The 16,867-nt window shown below is 36.3% G+C and overlaps 1 pseudogene; it reads left to right on the top strand.

The window, feature by feature from the left end:
* Positions 1–2,189: 2,189 nt before the first annotated feature.
* On the top strand, positions 2,190–16,042 carry LOC135150296 (uncharacterized; annotated as a pseudogene).
* Positions 16,043–16,867: the final 825 nt, after the last annotated feature.

The raw sequence follows: 16,867 nt of genomic DNA, 5'->3' as shown, positions 1-16,867 counted from the left end.
CACTGCAAAAACAGGTCAGAAACACTGTCATCAGATTTTGTCTCTTTTTAAGGCAATTTGTAGTAAAGTTATATAGGTTTGTAAGTTGGAGAAAATGCAATCCCAACTAGTGGAAACTTTGTGCCACCTTGAAAAGGACTTCCCCCCTTCCTTATTTGATGTAATGTTTCATCTCTCGGTCCATCTTGTACGAGAAGTAGAGCTTTGTGGACCAATTTTTCTTAGCTGGATGTATCCATTTAAGAGATATATGAAGACATTTGAAGGGTACATAAGAAATCGGGCTCATGCAGAAGGTTGCATAGCTGAGGCCTATATTGCAGAAGAAGCTGTTGAGTGTTTGGTGAACCATGAGGAGGCGACTGTTGGGTTACCAAAAAATGGTAGGCATAGGAATGATGCCGTTTGTAGGCCATTATCTGGTGTATCAGTTATAACTCCGAGCGACAATGATTTGCATTTAGCCAATATATGTGTTTTACAAAATACAGCTGCGGTTAGGCCATATTTTAAGTAAGTCATTTCTTAATTTTCTGCTTAATTGTCATATTATATATCATTATTCTATTATTTACATAGTCTTTTCTAATTGTATGCAGTGAACACATGTGTTTTTTGATGACCAAATATCTGGAAAATGAAAATAATGAAATGTGGCTAAACAATAAGCAAAATGAGACATTCCCAGAATGGTTCAAAGAAAAGGTATTATGTGCACTTTATTTATAGCATTGTGTGCATTTTTAAAACTGTCACATAAGTCATTTATAACTTTTATGATGTCCTGGGCAGATTGCTTCAGATTTGCTTAACGAAAAGGAGATATCACAAGAAATAAGATGGATCGCAGATGGGCCCAATAAGGATGTCCATACGTTCAATGGTTACAAAATGGATGGGATTACCTTTAGCACCAAAGATCGTGATCATACACGTAATGTTCAATGCAGTGGCGTGTGTATTCAAGCCGATACCATGGTTGTGCAGGGTAAAGATCAAATTGTTGAGCATGCCTCACCTACATTTTATGGAGTGATGATAGGTATACGGGAGTTAGACTACAACAACTTTAGGATCCCTATTTTTCTTTATAATTGGATTGATATGAATAGAGGGACTAAGGTAGATGACTTGGGTTATACTTCCGTTAATTTGAATAGGTTGGGGTTTTTTAATGATCCATTTGTGTTAGCAAAACACGGTAAACAAGTATGTTACATAGATGATCCTCTTGATAAATTATGGTCCGCGGTGTTGAAATTACCTGAGAAAAACTATCATGAGGACAATGATGAAGAAAATGAGGGATCCGTGAAAGTAGAACTTGAGAATGAGTTCTTTATACCAAATTTGCCGGATGTTGATTTAGACGAGGCAACAACTAGTTACATGTGAGACGTAGATGAACTAATTTAACTTTTATAATGTAATTTTATTTTATTCTTAGTTTGGTATTGAACTAAACTAACTTTTATGATGTAAGTTAGTTTCCTTGTTTTCATCTCTGTTGGTTGGCTCTGTTTTCAGTCAGATTTATTAGATTTGTTGGTGTGCCTCTGTTTTTAGGCTGGTTTGCTCTGTTTTTCTGCTTTTTTTTTCCATGATTTTTTCAAAAAAGGCTTGTCTGATAAACATTTACATAACGCTAAACAAAACAAGGCTTGTCTTTAAAGTCTATTAACAACACTTTTACAGAACATACTGTTGTATGTTTCTTAAATGTCATTCAGTCAGACAACATTTTATTTGTTAAAAGCTTGTCTATAAAGTCATGTTACGATGCTAACAAAAACACTTGTATGTTAGCTTTCTAGTCACACAACACTATATGGAACCCTTGTTTGAACTGCTCGTAAACAACACAACAGATAAAACACTTGTCTAATTACAACAACAGTGTCTTGAACTATTGTCTGAAGTTTTTTCACACATCGGCTCTAAAAACAGTAGTCTAACGTGCATCATTACACAATACCACAGTTAAGATACCGTTGTCTGATTGAATTTACCAGACAACAGTTTTTTAACCCATGTAGGTCGTAGGTGTTAGACAATAGTTTTTCGAGGACGAAAAGAAAGTGTTGTGTCTTTTTTTCGGCCAACACTTTTTTTCAGCGTCCGTTGTCTGATTAGTGTTGTCTGATGCCAGTTTCGTTATAGTGCTCTGGTAGGTGGCTCCCCCGGACCTAATGAAAGTATGCAGATGTTTCCAGTTATGTACCCACTACCCAGTACTTATTCCTCCTCTGCAGCAGGCTCAAGATCAAGTGAACCGTAGAGGAGGCCTTTATGTTGTTCCTACATATCCTTTTATGTGTCCCATGTCGCCATTTCTACAAACCACCCTTATTACCTTCACATACAATGTGCAAACGTAAGACATTCTCAATTTCTCATATATGTATGTGCATATATTTTCCAAAAGGTGACAGAACTACTTGATCAAAGTCAATAGTAAAGTAGCTCTACAAATAGCAGATCATTATATTGTTTCCGTATCAGGACACTGTTAGTAATTTATAATCTTCAACAATTTGAAATTAGGTAATAGGAAACTTATGGGGCTTTTTACATGGATGGAGAACTCTAACATTATAAAAATATTCTATTTTGTGTTCCAGGGGTGCACTAACTTCTAAGGCTGGACAAATGGGTGGGGAGCAAGGCCAAGTACGACAACAATAACAACAGCAGCAGCAACCCGGACAACAAAGATAGGTTGTAGTAAGAAGATTTCAGTTTGCCTTTCAGATTGACTTGTTTCTTATTTTAAAGCTGGCAGCTGTAATCTTTCTATTCAACCAAGATGGATCGAAACAGAGGCATTTCCTTCTTGTGTTTTTTGCTGCACTCGTATATCTGTAAGTTATTAGTCCCAGATCCTCCTTACCTCACCCACCTGCCCACCAGAAGAATTGTAATAACATACTTTACTTTTGTTGCCCACAAGTACCAAACTAGAGCCCTTGTGCCATTGGTTCGATGGTTGTCACAAGGTATGTAGAGAGCAGCTGCACCTCTTCAACCCCCAAGGGCAGCTGGAAGGCCTGATAACATCAACGGGGATGCTGCTTTGGCAGGTATGTCTATATTATCAGAAAGCATGACTACGACCAATCCTGATTAAAACCTATGCGAGGTTCCTGCGTGTTCAGATCCCAGCATATGGTGCATGTCCTTTTTCTCTTTGAAGAGTTACAATAGTTAGGGGACGAAGCCTGACATATGGTGCGTAAATGAAGATGTTAAGGAAGTGCAGAAAAATGTACAGAGAGAATAATTAATTAGGAGCCTACCCCCAAAAAAGGTAATTTATCCCAGCCTTTACTACAAGATCAACATAATCACTCGGAGTCTCTGCAATTCCACAGCAATAGTGTACTCTTATAAGAATCATGGAGCTAAGCAGAGGCGGATCTGGGAATAGCACCGGAAGGACACGTGTCCCTCTAATTCTTTTTTATATATTGTTATTAGTTTAAAATTTTACAAAATTATAGAAATGTCCTCCCAAATTTTAAATAGTATAGGTATTTTTCAAAAATTTGCATGATGCCCCCAAGATTTGAATCCGCCTCTTGAGCTGAGCCACATGTATCTCCACCTGATTATCATCTTTCGAGTACTCGTCTATCCCTCGATGTATATAACCATATATTCCATTAAAATTGCCCTTGCCGCCTCCATCTTTATATCAGAGTCGTGCGTAGAATATGCAAGCAGGTTGCACAAAGGCTTTATTAATTTGACTTCTGGCATATCTTGATGATTCCGGTTTCAAGATATATAAGATTTCTGTAGGAACAATCGGACCTTGGCCCTGCGTTTTATGATACTAATTAAAAGTTCGAACAGAATATTAACCTTAATCGCTACGGCGCAAGCGATTCAAATCGACGTCTTCTACTGTATTCCCTGATTCTCCTTGGACAAAGTGTGGCCTTCGATCTCCCAAGGTGTGCTTCTCCTTAAAGCTCCGAAAACCAAAACCCTAGCTGTCTCCTTGAGAAAAACGTCTGCCTCTCTCTGACTCTAGGATGAATTCGTTTTTGGTGTGTCTTTCAGCTTTAGGAGAACGAGAATATATATAGGCTACAGTAGGGATCATGGACCATTAGGTCAGGCCTTCCAATGACATTCCGGGCCAGGCCTAATCTCATTAAATATTAATTCAATCCACTAAAGAATTAATATTTGCACTACCTTTCCTAATTCCGTAAATTAATTATTTAATTCGGCTCCCATATTAATTGCTTATAAATTCCCCATGTTTAAGATATCGCATGTCCATTAATTAAATTAATTTCTGACAATTAATTTAATCAATATCTTTTATCCTTGATCATCCACTCAACCTTATAATTATGCAAGAACAAATCTGCCTGCAGGACTAAAGCATAATTATCTTTATGAGCTTTCAAAAGGACATCATCACCCGAATATATTTTTCGGACACGGTTTCTCTCTATAGTCAATATCCCACTCTGTATATAATGTCATTGCCCAATACATAAATTTGTAATTTAAAATAAATTACTTAACTTATGAGTCAAGGCATGTGCATTAAATACAAGTGTCAATCACTATATCCGGATTAAGAACTTAAGCATTAATAACATCATAGAATCTTAGTTCTTTATGGTCAGAATTAAAGAAACAATTATTCTACTATTTTGATCCCGTTCAATATACACAAAGTATACAAGTATTATTCAATAGTCAAGATAAACTATTCCCAAATAATACTTCAGTCGTTCCAGTGGTTTGTCTAACACCACCTCGACTGTGAACCTTTATTATATTATATAAGGAACTCGACAATCTAATCTTCTGCTATCCCATTTGATACTAGATTGTCTACAATATATAATATACAGACAATGTGAAAACATGCATTCAAGATTCTCAAATAATTGTTATATACTTCAAACGAATATTTCAGTATAACCCTAACAATCTCTCACTTATACTCAATATATTTTTTGAGTATGTCAGTGTCAATTACAAGCAATCCACTACCAACTATAATAACTATGTGACCAAGTATCTGACTCCTATCGCTTCCACGTGCTCCTGAAAAGCCTTAGCCGGTAAGCTCTTCGTGAAAGGATCTGCCCGGTTATCCTTCGATGCTATGTCAGCCACAATGATATCTCCTCGCTTAACGAACTGCCGTATGAGGTGATACTTACGCTCTATGTGTTTCGCTGCCTTATGGGCCCGTGGTTCCTTGGAATTCGCCATAGCACCAGTGTTATCACAAGAAATTGTGATTTGCTGTGGCAGATTAGGAACCACATCCAAATCCAGCAGAAAGTTTCGGAACCATATAGCCTCTTTGGCTGCCTCAGAGGCTGCCACATATTCGGCTTCCATGGTTGAGTCTGCGATGTATTTCTGCTTCACACTCCTCCATATTACGACTCCACCTCCCAAAGTAAAAACACATCCCGAGGTGGACTTTCCCTTATCCTTATCCGTCTGGAAATCCGAATCGGTATATCCCAGAGGCAATAAATCAGAGGACTTGTAAACCAACATATACTCCTTAGTCCTTCGCAGGTACTTGAGTATTGCTTTTACGGCACTCCAATGTTCCTGTCCTGGGTTTGACTGGTATCTGCTAACCATGCCCACGGCAAAGCAGATATCAGGCCTCGTCCATAACATTGCATACATTAGGCTCCCACATGCCGAAGCATAAGCAACTTCCTTCATGATCTCTATCTCCTTAGGTATCGAAGGACACTGCCTCTTTGATAGAGTAACTCCATGTCTGAAGGGTAAATTACCCTTCTTGGAGTCCTGCATGTTAAAACGAGCTAATACGTCATCTATGTAGGGCTCCTGAGATAAAGCCAACATCCTTTTCTTGTGATCCCTTATAAGTTTGATCCCAAGGATGTATGCTGCTTCACCCAAGTCCTTCATTTCAAATTGTTTGAACAACCATGCCTTTATTGAAGACAACATCTTAACATTGTTTCCAATGAGTAAAATGTCATCAACATAAAGCATTAGAAAAACCACTGCATTTCCCTCACATCTCTTATACACGCATGCTTCGCTTGGACATTGATCAAATCCGTGCGACTGGACTGCCTAATCAAAGCGAATGTTCCAATACCTAGAAGCTTGTTTAAGTCCATAAATAGATCTCTTCAGCTTACACACAAGATGCTCTTGGCCTTCTTCAATGAATCCCTCTGGTTGCTGCATATAGATGGTTTCCTCAAGATTTCCATTAAGGAAAGCTGTCTTGACATCCATTTGCCAAATCTCATAACCGAGATGAGCTGCTATAGATAAAAGAATACGGATTGACTTAAGCATGACTACTGGCGAAAAGGTTTCCTCATAATCGATACCTTCTTTCTGTGTATACCCTTTCGCAACAAGTCTTGCTTTCCAGGCTTTCACCTTTTTGTCTGATCCCCTTTTTTTCTTGTAGACCCACTTACATCCAATAGGTTTTACACCTTTGGGTGGTTCCACGAGCTCCCAGACCTGATTAGAATACATTGATTCCATCTCAGAATCCATTGCCTTTTGCCAAAGACTTGCATCTTTGTCTTGTATTGCCTCTTCGTATGTCCGGGGATCATCATCATGTTCACCAGAGACCAAGTCCGAAGACTCTCCCAAAAACATGAATCTGTCGGGCTGTCGAACAACCCTCCCACTACGGCGAGGAACTGGTGCGGTATTAGTGACCGGTTGCGCAGTCTGATGTGGTTGTTCTACTTGTACTACAGGTTCATTATTCGCCCCTCCCACTAGTTCCTCTAAAATGATACTACTCATGGGTTTGTGATTCATTATATAGTCTTCCTCTAAGAATCTTGCATTGGTGCTAACAGTGACATCCCGATCCTTAGGACTATAAAATAAATAACATTTTGTTCCCATGGGGTAGCCTACAAACAGCTTTACTTCTGTACGATATTCTAGCTTAGTCGCGTTCTTGTTCAGCACATGTGCTGGACAACCCCATATCCGAATGTCTCAGACTCGGTTTGTCCCCGGTCCACAATTCTAAAAGGGTTTTAGGAACCGACTTAGAAGGTACTAAGTTCAGAAGATAAGTTGTTGTCTCAAGGCATGTCCCCAAAATGACTTGGGTAAATCCGAATAACTCATCATCGATCTAACACTCTCTAAAAGAGTCTGGTTCCTTCTCTCTGCTACACCGTTCTGCTGGGGTGTGCCTGGTGCAGTCAACTGGGATTCTATCCCATTCTATGATAAATATTCCCTGAATTCCCCAAGAAAGTATTCGCCACCACGATCAGATCGTAGTGACTTGATACTTTTATTATGTCGCTTCTTCGTTTTAGCTTTGTACTCTTTGAATTTATCAAAGCACTTAGACTTACGGCGCAACAAATAAACGTACCCATATCTAGAATAATCGTCAACAAAAGTGACGAAATACTCATAACCACCTCTTGCTTGGATATTCATAGGTCCACATAAATCAGAGTGAACCAATCCTAACACTTCTTTGGCTCTATTCCCCTTTGCCTTGAAAGACCTATTGGTCATTTTACCTTCCAGGCAGGATTCATAAAACGCAGAACCGCAACCTCGCTCTGATACCATTGTAGGAACAATCGGACCTTGGCCCTGCGTTTTATGATACTAATTAAAAGTTCGAACAGAATATTAACCTTAATCGCTACGGGCAAGCGATTCAAATCCACGTCTTCTACTATATTCCCTGATTCTCCTTGGACGAAGTGTGGCCTTCGATCTCCCAAGGTGTGCCTCTCCTTGAAGCTCCGAAAACCAAAACCCTAGCTGTCTCCTTGAGAAAAACGTCTGCCTCTCTCTGACTCTAGGATGAATTCGTTTTTGGTGTGTCTTTCAGCTTTAGGAGAACGAGAATATATATAGGCTACAGTAGGGATCATGGACCATTAGGTCAGGCCTTCCAATGACAACCTGAGCCAGGCCCAATGTCATTAAATATTAATTCAATCCACTAAAGAATTAATATTTACACTACCTTTCCTAATTCCGTAAATTAATTATTTAATTCGGCTCCCATATTAATTGCTTATAAATTCCCCATGTTTAAGATATCGCATGTCCATTAATTAAATTAATTTCTGACAATTAATTTAATCAATATCTTTTATCCCTGATCATCCACTCTACCTTATAATTATGCAAGAACAAATCTGCCTGCAGGACTAAAGCATAATTATCTTTATGAGCTTTCAAGAGGACATCATCACCCGAATATATTTTTCGGACACGGTTTCCCTCTATAGTCAATATCCCACTCTGTATATAATGTCATTGCCCAATACATAAATTCGTAATTTAAAATAAATTACTTAACTTATGAGTCAAGGCATGTGCATTAAATACAAGTGTCAATCACTATATCCGGATTAAGAACTTAAGCATTGATAACATCATAGAATCTTAGTTCTTTATTGTCAGAATTAAAGAAACAATTATTCTACTATTTTAATCCCGTTCAATATACACAAAGTATACAAGTATTATTCAATAGTCAAGATAAACTATTTCCAAATAATACTTCAGCCGTTCCAGTGGTTTGTCTAACACCACCTCGACTGTGAACCTTTATTATATTATATAAGGAACTCGACAATCTAATCTTCTGCTATCCCATTTGATACTTGATTGTCTACAATATAAAATATACAGACAATGTGAAAACATGCATTCAAGATTCTCAAATAATTGTTATATACTTGAAACGAATATTTCAGTATAACCCTAACAATTTCTACATCAACTAATCCAACGCAATAAAATGGACGATGATTCCTGATGATAAGTGTTTCTTTGACTTGGAAACAACAGTTTCTTAATGCATTGCAGAAGTTGAGATTCTGCCGCCAAAATCTGGAAACAATTTAACAAAACTACCATGAAAACTTTTAAGTAGGCTTGTCTCGTGGAGAGCCATTAGAATTCTAAGAACTATATATAAACTTAGCCCATCTTTTCTTTCCGTTTTCCGGAACATGACAGTCTCCCCACTAGGCCATCTTCTCTTTCCGTTTTTCATAACAAGACGTCTCTCGTGTTTAATGTAACATGATTTAACAATTAACAATTAAGATTTGTAGCTAGAAAGCTGAGCAAGTAATGGTAATAGATAGATTTGGATGTATATATTAATTAAATATACTGAGAAAAAATTTTCGTGAGAAAAGAATACAATTCGCCATAATAAATTTTTGTCTAACCTATTTTAAAAAAATACACAAGAAAAACAACACTTCGTAACCTAATGTACGAAGAACAGATCTCTTAGTAATTCATTTCTGAAACTTTTGGTACTTGATCGTACCTAATATCATCACATCATATATTTTGAACTTGGGAGGAGACCTTATCAAGGTGATATCTAGGTCAAATAATTTACACGCATACATTAGAAAGGTTTGGAGCACTTGAACCCTAGCTATATATAATTAGTGAGGATGGCAGATTCTTTTTTGCTTTTTTGGCACATTGGTGGGACCAAAAAAGTTGAACCTGACCTTTCTCTCTTATACTTTCCTACTAGCACAGCCAATGTTTTATTACACACACTACAAAAAAACAGGACAAAACTGACCGCACAAAACCGACCGGCAACAAAAAAGCGTCGGGATGAAACCTACCGCCCGTTATTGGTCGGTTATCGGCTGAACAATGTCGTTTTTCCTTGCTGGCAAGGAATCCAACTATTTTAACCGACCGACAAACATGTGGTCGGTTTTACTGCTGACATGGCGATAATATAACCGACCACTTGGGCGGTCGGTTAAGTGTTTGTGTCTATTTTATCAAATTTTTAATAATTTGTCCGTAAAAAACGACGTCGTTTTATTTATTATAACAAAACTGACTGCTCGCCGGTTGGTTTTAACCCGAATATATTTTTTTAAAAATTTTAGAAAATGGATAAAATATACGCGTCGATGACAGACAACGACGGCGTTTTTGTTGAAAATACATAACTGACCGACAACGGCCGGCTTTAATCCGATTTTATTTTTAAAAAAGTTTATTTAATTGGAAAATGGATAAAATAGGCGCCTCAAAGAGGGGCTACGACGCCGTTTTGATGTAAAAATCATAACCGACCGAAGGCGGTCGGTTTTAACCAGTTGTTTTTTTGCATAAATCCCATTCTTCCTCACCGGTCTCTTTCTTTTTCCCCACCATCTCATTTTCTTTCTCTCCACAAAAACCTCTCTCTACAAAATTCTTACTCTCTACAAAATTCTCTCTACCTAAAACCTCTCCCTCTCCCTCTATTTACATTACACTCAAGGATCAAAATTGGGGTTGGGACTCGATTTGGTTTCGGATTTGAATCTCAATTACGATTTTGGATCTTCATAATCTTAATTTGCAGGTATCAATCTCTCCTTTAGTTTCTCTTCACATGTTTGTGTATCTACATGATTGTGTATGAATTTGAATTTGGTTACATATGGTTGTATATGTGTATATATGTTTGTGTATGTATTTGAGTTTGATTTTTATTCATATTTTTGTGTTAGATTTTAGGTTGAATTTAGAATATCCATGATTATAGACATATATATATATGTATATATATACATATATATATATATATACATACATACATATATATATATATATATATATATGCTTGTTCATTCGAATTATATATATATATATATATATATATATATATATATATATATATATATATATCTGTATGTATATATATAAGACACAATAATTTTATTAAAACTTCGAAATAAAATTCATAATAACATTTTTAAAATACTTATTAAAGAACTTTAAAAAAACATCTTAAACCCTCGAAGGGCTAGCCTTGTCCTTGTCCTTCTTGTCCTCCTCCTCCTTTTGTTTCCTCAACTTCGTAGCCATCATCCCCGCGAATTTGATGATGCCCTCTTGCTTGCGTACCGCGTTTCTTCCTCTAACTGCTCCTCTTCGAGATAGTGATCCATTTGCATAAACATCATTGGGATTTTGTAATCCCAATCCATTTCCACCCAAATTTCATTGGGGATGTCGAAAATGCCATAGGATACTCCGTCAATTGTGACGGTGTTGTTGTTGTAGTTGATTGTGATTGCCATTGTAATTTTGATTGTGATTGTAGTGTTGTAGTTAAATTGTGGTGGCTTAGTGCCCTTTTTATAGCACAAGAGTTATGCAAGTTAAAAGTCTCTTATTAATTGCTATGAACCAATCCCAAGAGTCACCCTTCAATTTTCCATTTAATTCTAAGAGTTACTCCATATATTCACACCCCTTGACTACTTAGGGAATTTATAGAATTTTGAAATTGAAATATTATTAAGATTAATTTTATTTGAAATTTGATATTACTCCGGTACTATATTAAAAAATATTTGTGAATATCACTAGCTACATTGCAGAAAAAAAAATTTAATGGTTGACGGGGTTGGTTTTTATCAGACGACTTGTAAATAAATGGTTGCATTTGTTTCAAGTTTTCTGATATAAAACCAGTTCCGTCAATTTTTTTAAAAAATGTAAGCCCCAAAATCGACCGGAAAACAGCATAACCAACCTGACCATTGCAATTACCCCGTAAACCGACCGCTCTTACCATATCCTAACGCAGAAAACCGACCGCAGCGGTGGTCGGTTTTGCCCGGTCGGTTTTATGTGGTTGGTTTTAATAGCTAGGAAAAAACCGTTCTGCTGGTTAACCGACCAGAAGGAATGGTTGGTTTTCTAAACGCTTAAACCGACCGATATCGGTCGGTTTTAGAGTTTTTAATTTTGTTATAGAAGAACTACGTCGTTATGTGCTGAGAATTCTATGCGTCACAGAAGAACAAGTCGTTATGTGTAACATAAAACCGACCGTCGCGGTGGTCGGTTTTGACCGGTCGATTTTACGTGGTCGATTTTAATAGCTGGGAAAAAACCGTTCTGCTGGTTAACCGACCACAAAAGGTGGTCGGTTTTGTTATGTGACAAAAACAATGCCTTCCTGGGAACACTAACTAAAACCGACCATATAGTGGTCGGTTTTAACGAATAAATTTGCAGCTTTTGTATATTTTATTATTTAAAAAACAGCGGGTAGGTACGCTGGAGCTGTAATACGACACCATTTTGTTAAAATACACATAACCGACTGCTTTTTTTTACAGTAGGTCGGTTCTGTCGTAGCTAAAAATACAAAACCATTCTCCACTTTCATTTTACAACAAAACTTGAAAAATTATCAAAAAGTAAGAGAGGAAGAAAAAGAAGAAGAAGGGAAGGAAATCCAATTATCAAAAAAAAAGTAAGCTACTATTCTTAATTATGATCACATTGTGATTTGTATGCATGTTCTTTTATTTATTTTGTTGAGAATAATTTGTATGGATGTTGTTTATATAAATTTCTTGGATAATTTGTAATATGTATATGTTATGTTCATACATATGTGGTGTATATATATATATATTTATGTAGATGACAAATCTTGATCGGAGTTGGATTAGTAACTGGTTGCAACGAGATAAAATTACTCTAAATTTAGAATATAGGGAAGGTGTAGAGGAATTTTTGAATTTTGCAAGTCTGAAAATGGAGTGATGTATGATGAAATTTCCTTGTAAGCTTTGTAAAAATTTGAATTGGTTAGGGGTAGATGATGTTCGGTTTCATTTGATATCCGAGGGTATGATGGAGAGTTATATGGTATGAAGTTCGCACGGAGAGGTTTCACAAGAAAGAAACAAGCGAAAATCATGTGAAACGCGGGAATGTCGTAGGGTAGTAGATGATCATGTTGATATCAACTCCATGTTACATGATTTTTCTAGTTCGAATCATGAATTTTATGATACAACGGGTAATACTAATGTTGAAGAAGCTCCTAATGATAGTGCTAAAGAATTTTATGAGACGATTGTTGAAAATAGTGCTCCTATTTATCCCGGTTGCACAAAATTTACAAGATTAAGTTTTACCGCAAAATTGTTGGAGTTCAAGAATGCGTCTAATTGTAGTGACAAAGCCTTCAACAATTTGATTAAGATCATTATGGACGTGTTACCAAAAAAGCACACATTACCCGAGTCTTATTATGAGATGAAAAAGGTTATGAAAAGTTTAAGGGTGGAATATGAAAAAAATGATGTGTCTGAGAATGATTGTATGCTATTTTATGGAGATGACAAAGATAAAATTGTGTGTGATATATGTAGTTGTAATCGATATTTGGATAAATCAAGGAAAAATGGTAAGAAAATTCCGAGAAAAAATTTAAGACATTTTTCTTTGATTCCAAGACTACAACGGTTATATATGTCGGCACATACATCCGACCATATGAGGTATTACAAAAATCGAGAGGTCAATAAAGAAGAAATTTCTCACCCTACGGATGGAGACGAATGGAAGAATTTTGACCTCCGATATCCATCATTTGCTCAAGAAATTCGTAATTAAGACTTGGTTTTACGACGGATGGTTTCAACCCGTTTGGGAATACGGGTAACAAAACATATAGTGTGTGGCCCGTGGTAATTGTTGTCTATAATCTTCCGCCTTCCATGTGTATGAAGAGACCGTATATGTTTTTGACGGATATTATACCGGGTCCGGAGAGTATTAGGAAAAATATTAATATATATCTTAGACCTCTCATTGATGAATTGAAGACATTATGGTATACCGGAGTGCAAACATATGACCAATCTCTGAAACAAAATTTTACCATATGAGCGGCTCTTATGTGGACAATCAGTGATTTTCCTGCCATGTGTATGGTAAGTGGTTGGTCGGGGAAAGGAAAGCTGGCATGTCCAGTGTGTCTGGGAAGTGTACAGGGGTTTCAGTTAAAACATTCTGGGAAATGTTCTTTTCATGGCACTAACCGAATTTTTCTTGAACCTAATGATCCATTGCGTAAGAAGGGTAGCTTGTTTGACCATTCGAAGAAAAGGTTGTGGCGTGGACGCTTATCCGAGGAGGAAGTTTAAACTTGGATTGATAGCATAGATTTTCCACCACCCGGAAATACTAACAAAAAGATTACAAGTGCTGGATATGGGGTTGAGCATCATTGAACTCATGCCCCATTATTCTATGAGCTCCCTTATTGGTCCCATAGTTTGTGACATTCCATTGATATCATGCATACCGAAAAAAATGTGTTTGAGAACGTATTTCTTACCATTGTGAATGGTAAGAAGTCAAAAGATCACCACAAGGCAAGGTCGGATTGCAAACACTCTGGTGTGTTGCCTCATTTTTGGATTGATGAAAATGGCAAAAAACGAAAAGCACCGTGCTCTCTTAACAGGAAACAACCCAAACTTCCATGTCAATGGATTGAGTCATTGAAATTTCTAAACGGTTATGTCTCAAATATATCTCGTTGTTGCAATGCTAAGGAGTATAAGTTTTTTGGATTTAAATCGCATTATTGTCATATTTTCCTTCAAAAATTGTTGCCTCTAGCAATTCTCGAGCTTCTACCGGGACCAATTGTGGATGCCTTGAAAACTATTTCCAATTTTTTTCAAGATTTATGTTCATCCGTGATTACGAGATCCGACTTGGATCTAATGACGAAATCGGTTATTAGAGCATTGTGTTTATTGGAAACAATTTTTCCTCAGACTTGGTTTGATTCGATGGAGCATTTGGTAATACATTTAGCAGAAGAAATTAGACTAGCAGGACCCGCTTATTGGCATTGGATGTATCCAATTGAACGGTTATTAGGGAAATTTAAACAGAAGGTTGGTAATAAAGCACGAGTTGAGGGCTCAATTGTCGAACGATATATAGAAGATGAGTTTCTTAATATTTTGTTCCTTCTACTTTGCCACGGACTCAATTCATAATAAAATACATCGCAATGAACCTCTTTTTGATGGTGATGGCTCCGCAAAATTAGAAGTTTTTGGATATCCAATTGAATGTCTTGATAAAGAGGGAATTCGTTATTTGACCGATATAGAGCGAAAGTTAGCAGAAGAATATGTACAACTGAACTCTCCAGAAAGTCAACCTTATCTAAGGTATCATTTATAATTTATTTATAATTTATTATAATTTATCGATAATTTATTGTAATTTATTGATAATTTATTTCAGGCGGTATACAGATCGTGTTATGAGTCAACGTCCGTAGACAACACCTCAATCATTAGATTGTTTCATAAAGACCCGATTTAAAGAGTGTTTATTGAAAAAGGTATATATTGTTTTTACAATTTCCTTTGAAATTTGAATTTATTTCATCAATATATTTTTAATGATAATTAGTGTTTAATTTTTAGGTTTGACGAGATGATGTAAACCGACCTCGTTTTCAATATTTGATTGAGGGACCGGCTATGTAGGTAATGACATTTGAGTCTTGTAAAGTCAATGGATACAAATTTTGTACGAGAACATCTTCCGGGTCTGGTGTCATTGTTAAGGGCACTTCACATGATAACAATCTTGATTATTATGGACAATTGGAGGAAATTGTCAAGCTTATTTATCGAGGAGGAAATTATGTATATTTATTCAAATGTTTATGGTTTGATAGTGTCGTAAATGGTGTTTTGATTGATAAAAATAGGGACGTGACCGTGGATATTACTTCAAGATTGAAGTCATATGAGATTTTTATTTTGGCTAGTCAAGCTTCCCAGGTTCACTATGCTCCCAGTGTATTGAATCCACATGGCAAATATTTTACGGTCGTCAAGTCTAAAAGTCGTCCGATAAGCGAATCCATCAAATATCAAATGATATTTAAGAAGCTTATCAAGAAGATAGATCAAATGCCACAAGTGCATTCTCTATATTCGTTGATTTTGCACAATATTGTTCCTTACCGTTCGTTCGACATGAAGAAGATGAACAAGAAGAAGAAGACAAAGATGAAGAAGAGGAAGAACAAGAAAAAGAGAAAGAAGAAGAAGAAGAAGAAGAAGAAGAAGAAGAAGAAGAAGAAGAAGAAGGAAGTGATGATGAGAATGAAAATAATGGGGATGGAGAGGATGATGATGATGACGGATTTGATGAAATTGATTAATGTAATTGCTTATTTTATAATGTTGTTGAATTTAGTACTTCAACTTTAATGAAATTATTGATTATTGATTTTTTGGTTTGTTGGATGGTTGTTGGTTTGGTCGCAGGTAAAGGCAGAGCAATGAAGCAACAAAACCTTTTTTTTTATTAAAAAACGCGGAAAACCGACCGACTATGCTCATAACCGACAGCTTTTACCATTCGAAACACAGAATACCGACCGATTTACTATATAACCGACCAACGTTACCATTTGGTAACGCAGAAAACCGACCGATTGTACCATTAGATAATGCAGAAAATCGACCGCCTTTTGGTAAAACCGACCGAATACACATAAATATTTTTAAAAAAATGCAATTCGCCTAATGTGCACGTTACGAAGTCACACATGTTATTTATAAACTAGACTAAGATGTTTTAATTTTTTAGACATTTTGAAAAACATTCTTATATGTACGGATCCCCTAAACAGAAGACTGATGATATACCAGAAGTCTTATTTTGAATTACGTTGTTCACTCTTAATTATTCAAAAATAGATGATTTATTATTTAAACAATCCAACCGTACGGATGTTAATAAAATAATCTCATCAACGTCGAGACAAAAAATCAAATGATTTCGATGAATCGAAATAAACTTTTATAACCTTCTTATTGTAAAAATTTACATAAATAAAATTTTAAATTAAGAAAATATTTTTAAAAAATTCAGTTCGCCTACTTTTCACGTTACGAAGCCACACATGTTAATTATAAATTTGACTAAGATGTTTTAATTTTTTTGACAATTTAAAAGACATTCTTATATGTACGAATCCCCT

The sequence above is a fragment of the Daucus carota genome, chromosome 2 (genome assembly GCF_001625215.2).
Source record: "Daucus carota subsp. sativus chromosome 2, DH1 v3.0, whole genome shotgun sequence".
In the NCBI taxonomy this organism is placed as follows: Eukaryota; Viridiplantae; Streptophyta; class Magnoliopsida; order Apiales; family Apiaceae; genus Daucus; species Daucus carota.
The sequence above is the reverse complement of the archived record's forward strand: the minus strand, read 5'-3'. Positions and strand labels throughout refer to the sequence as shown.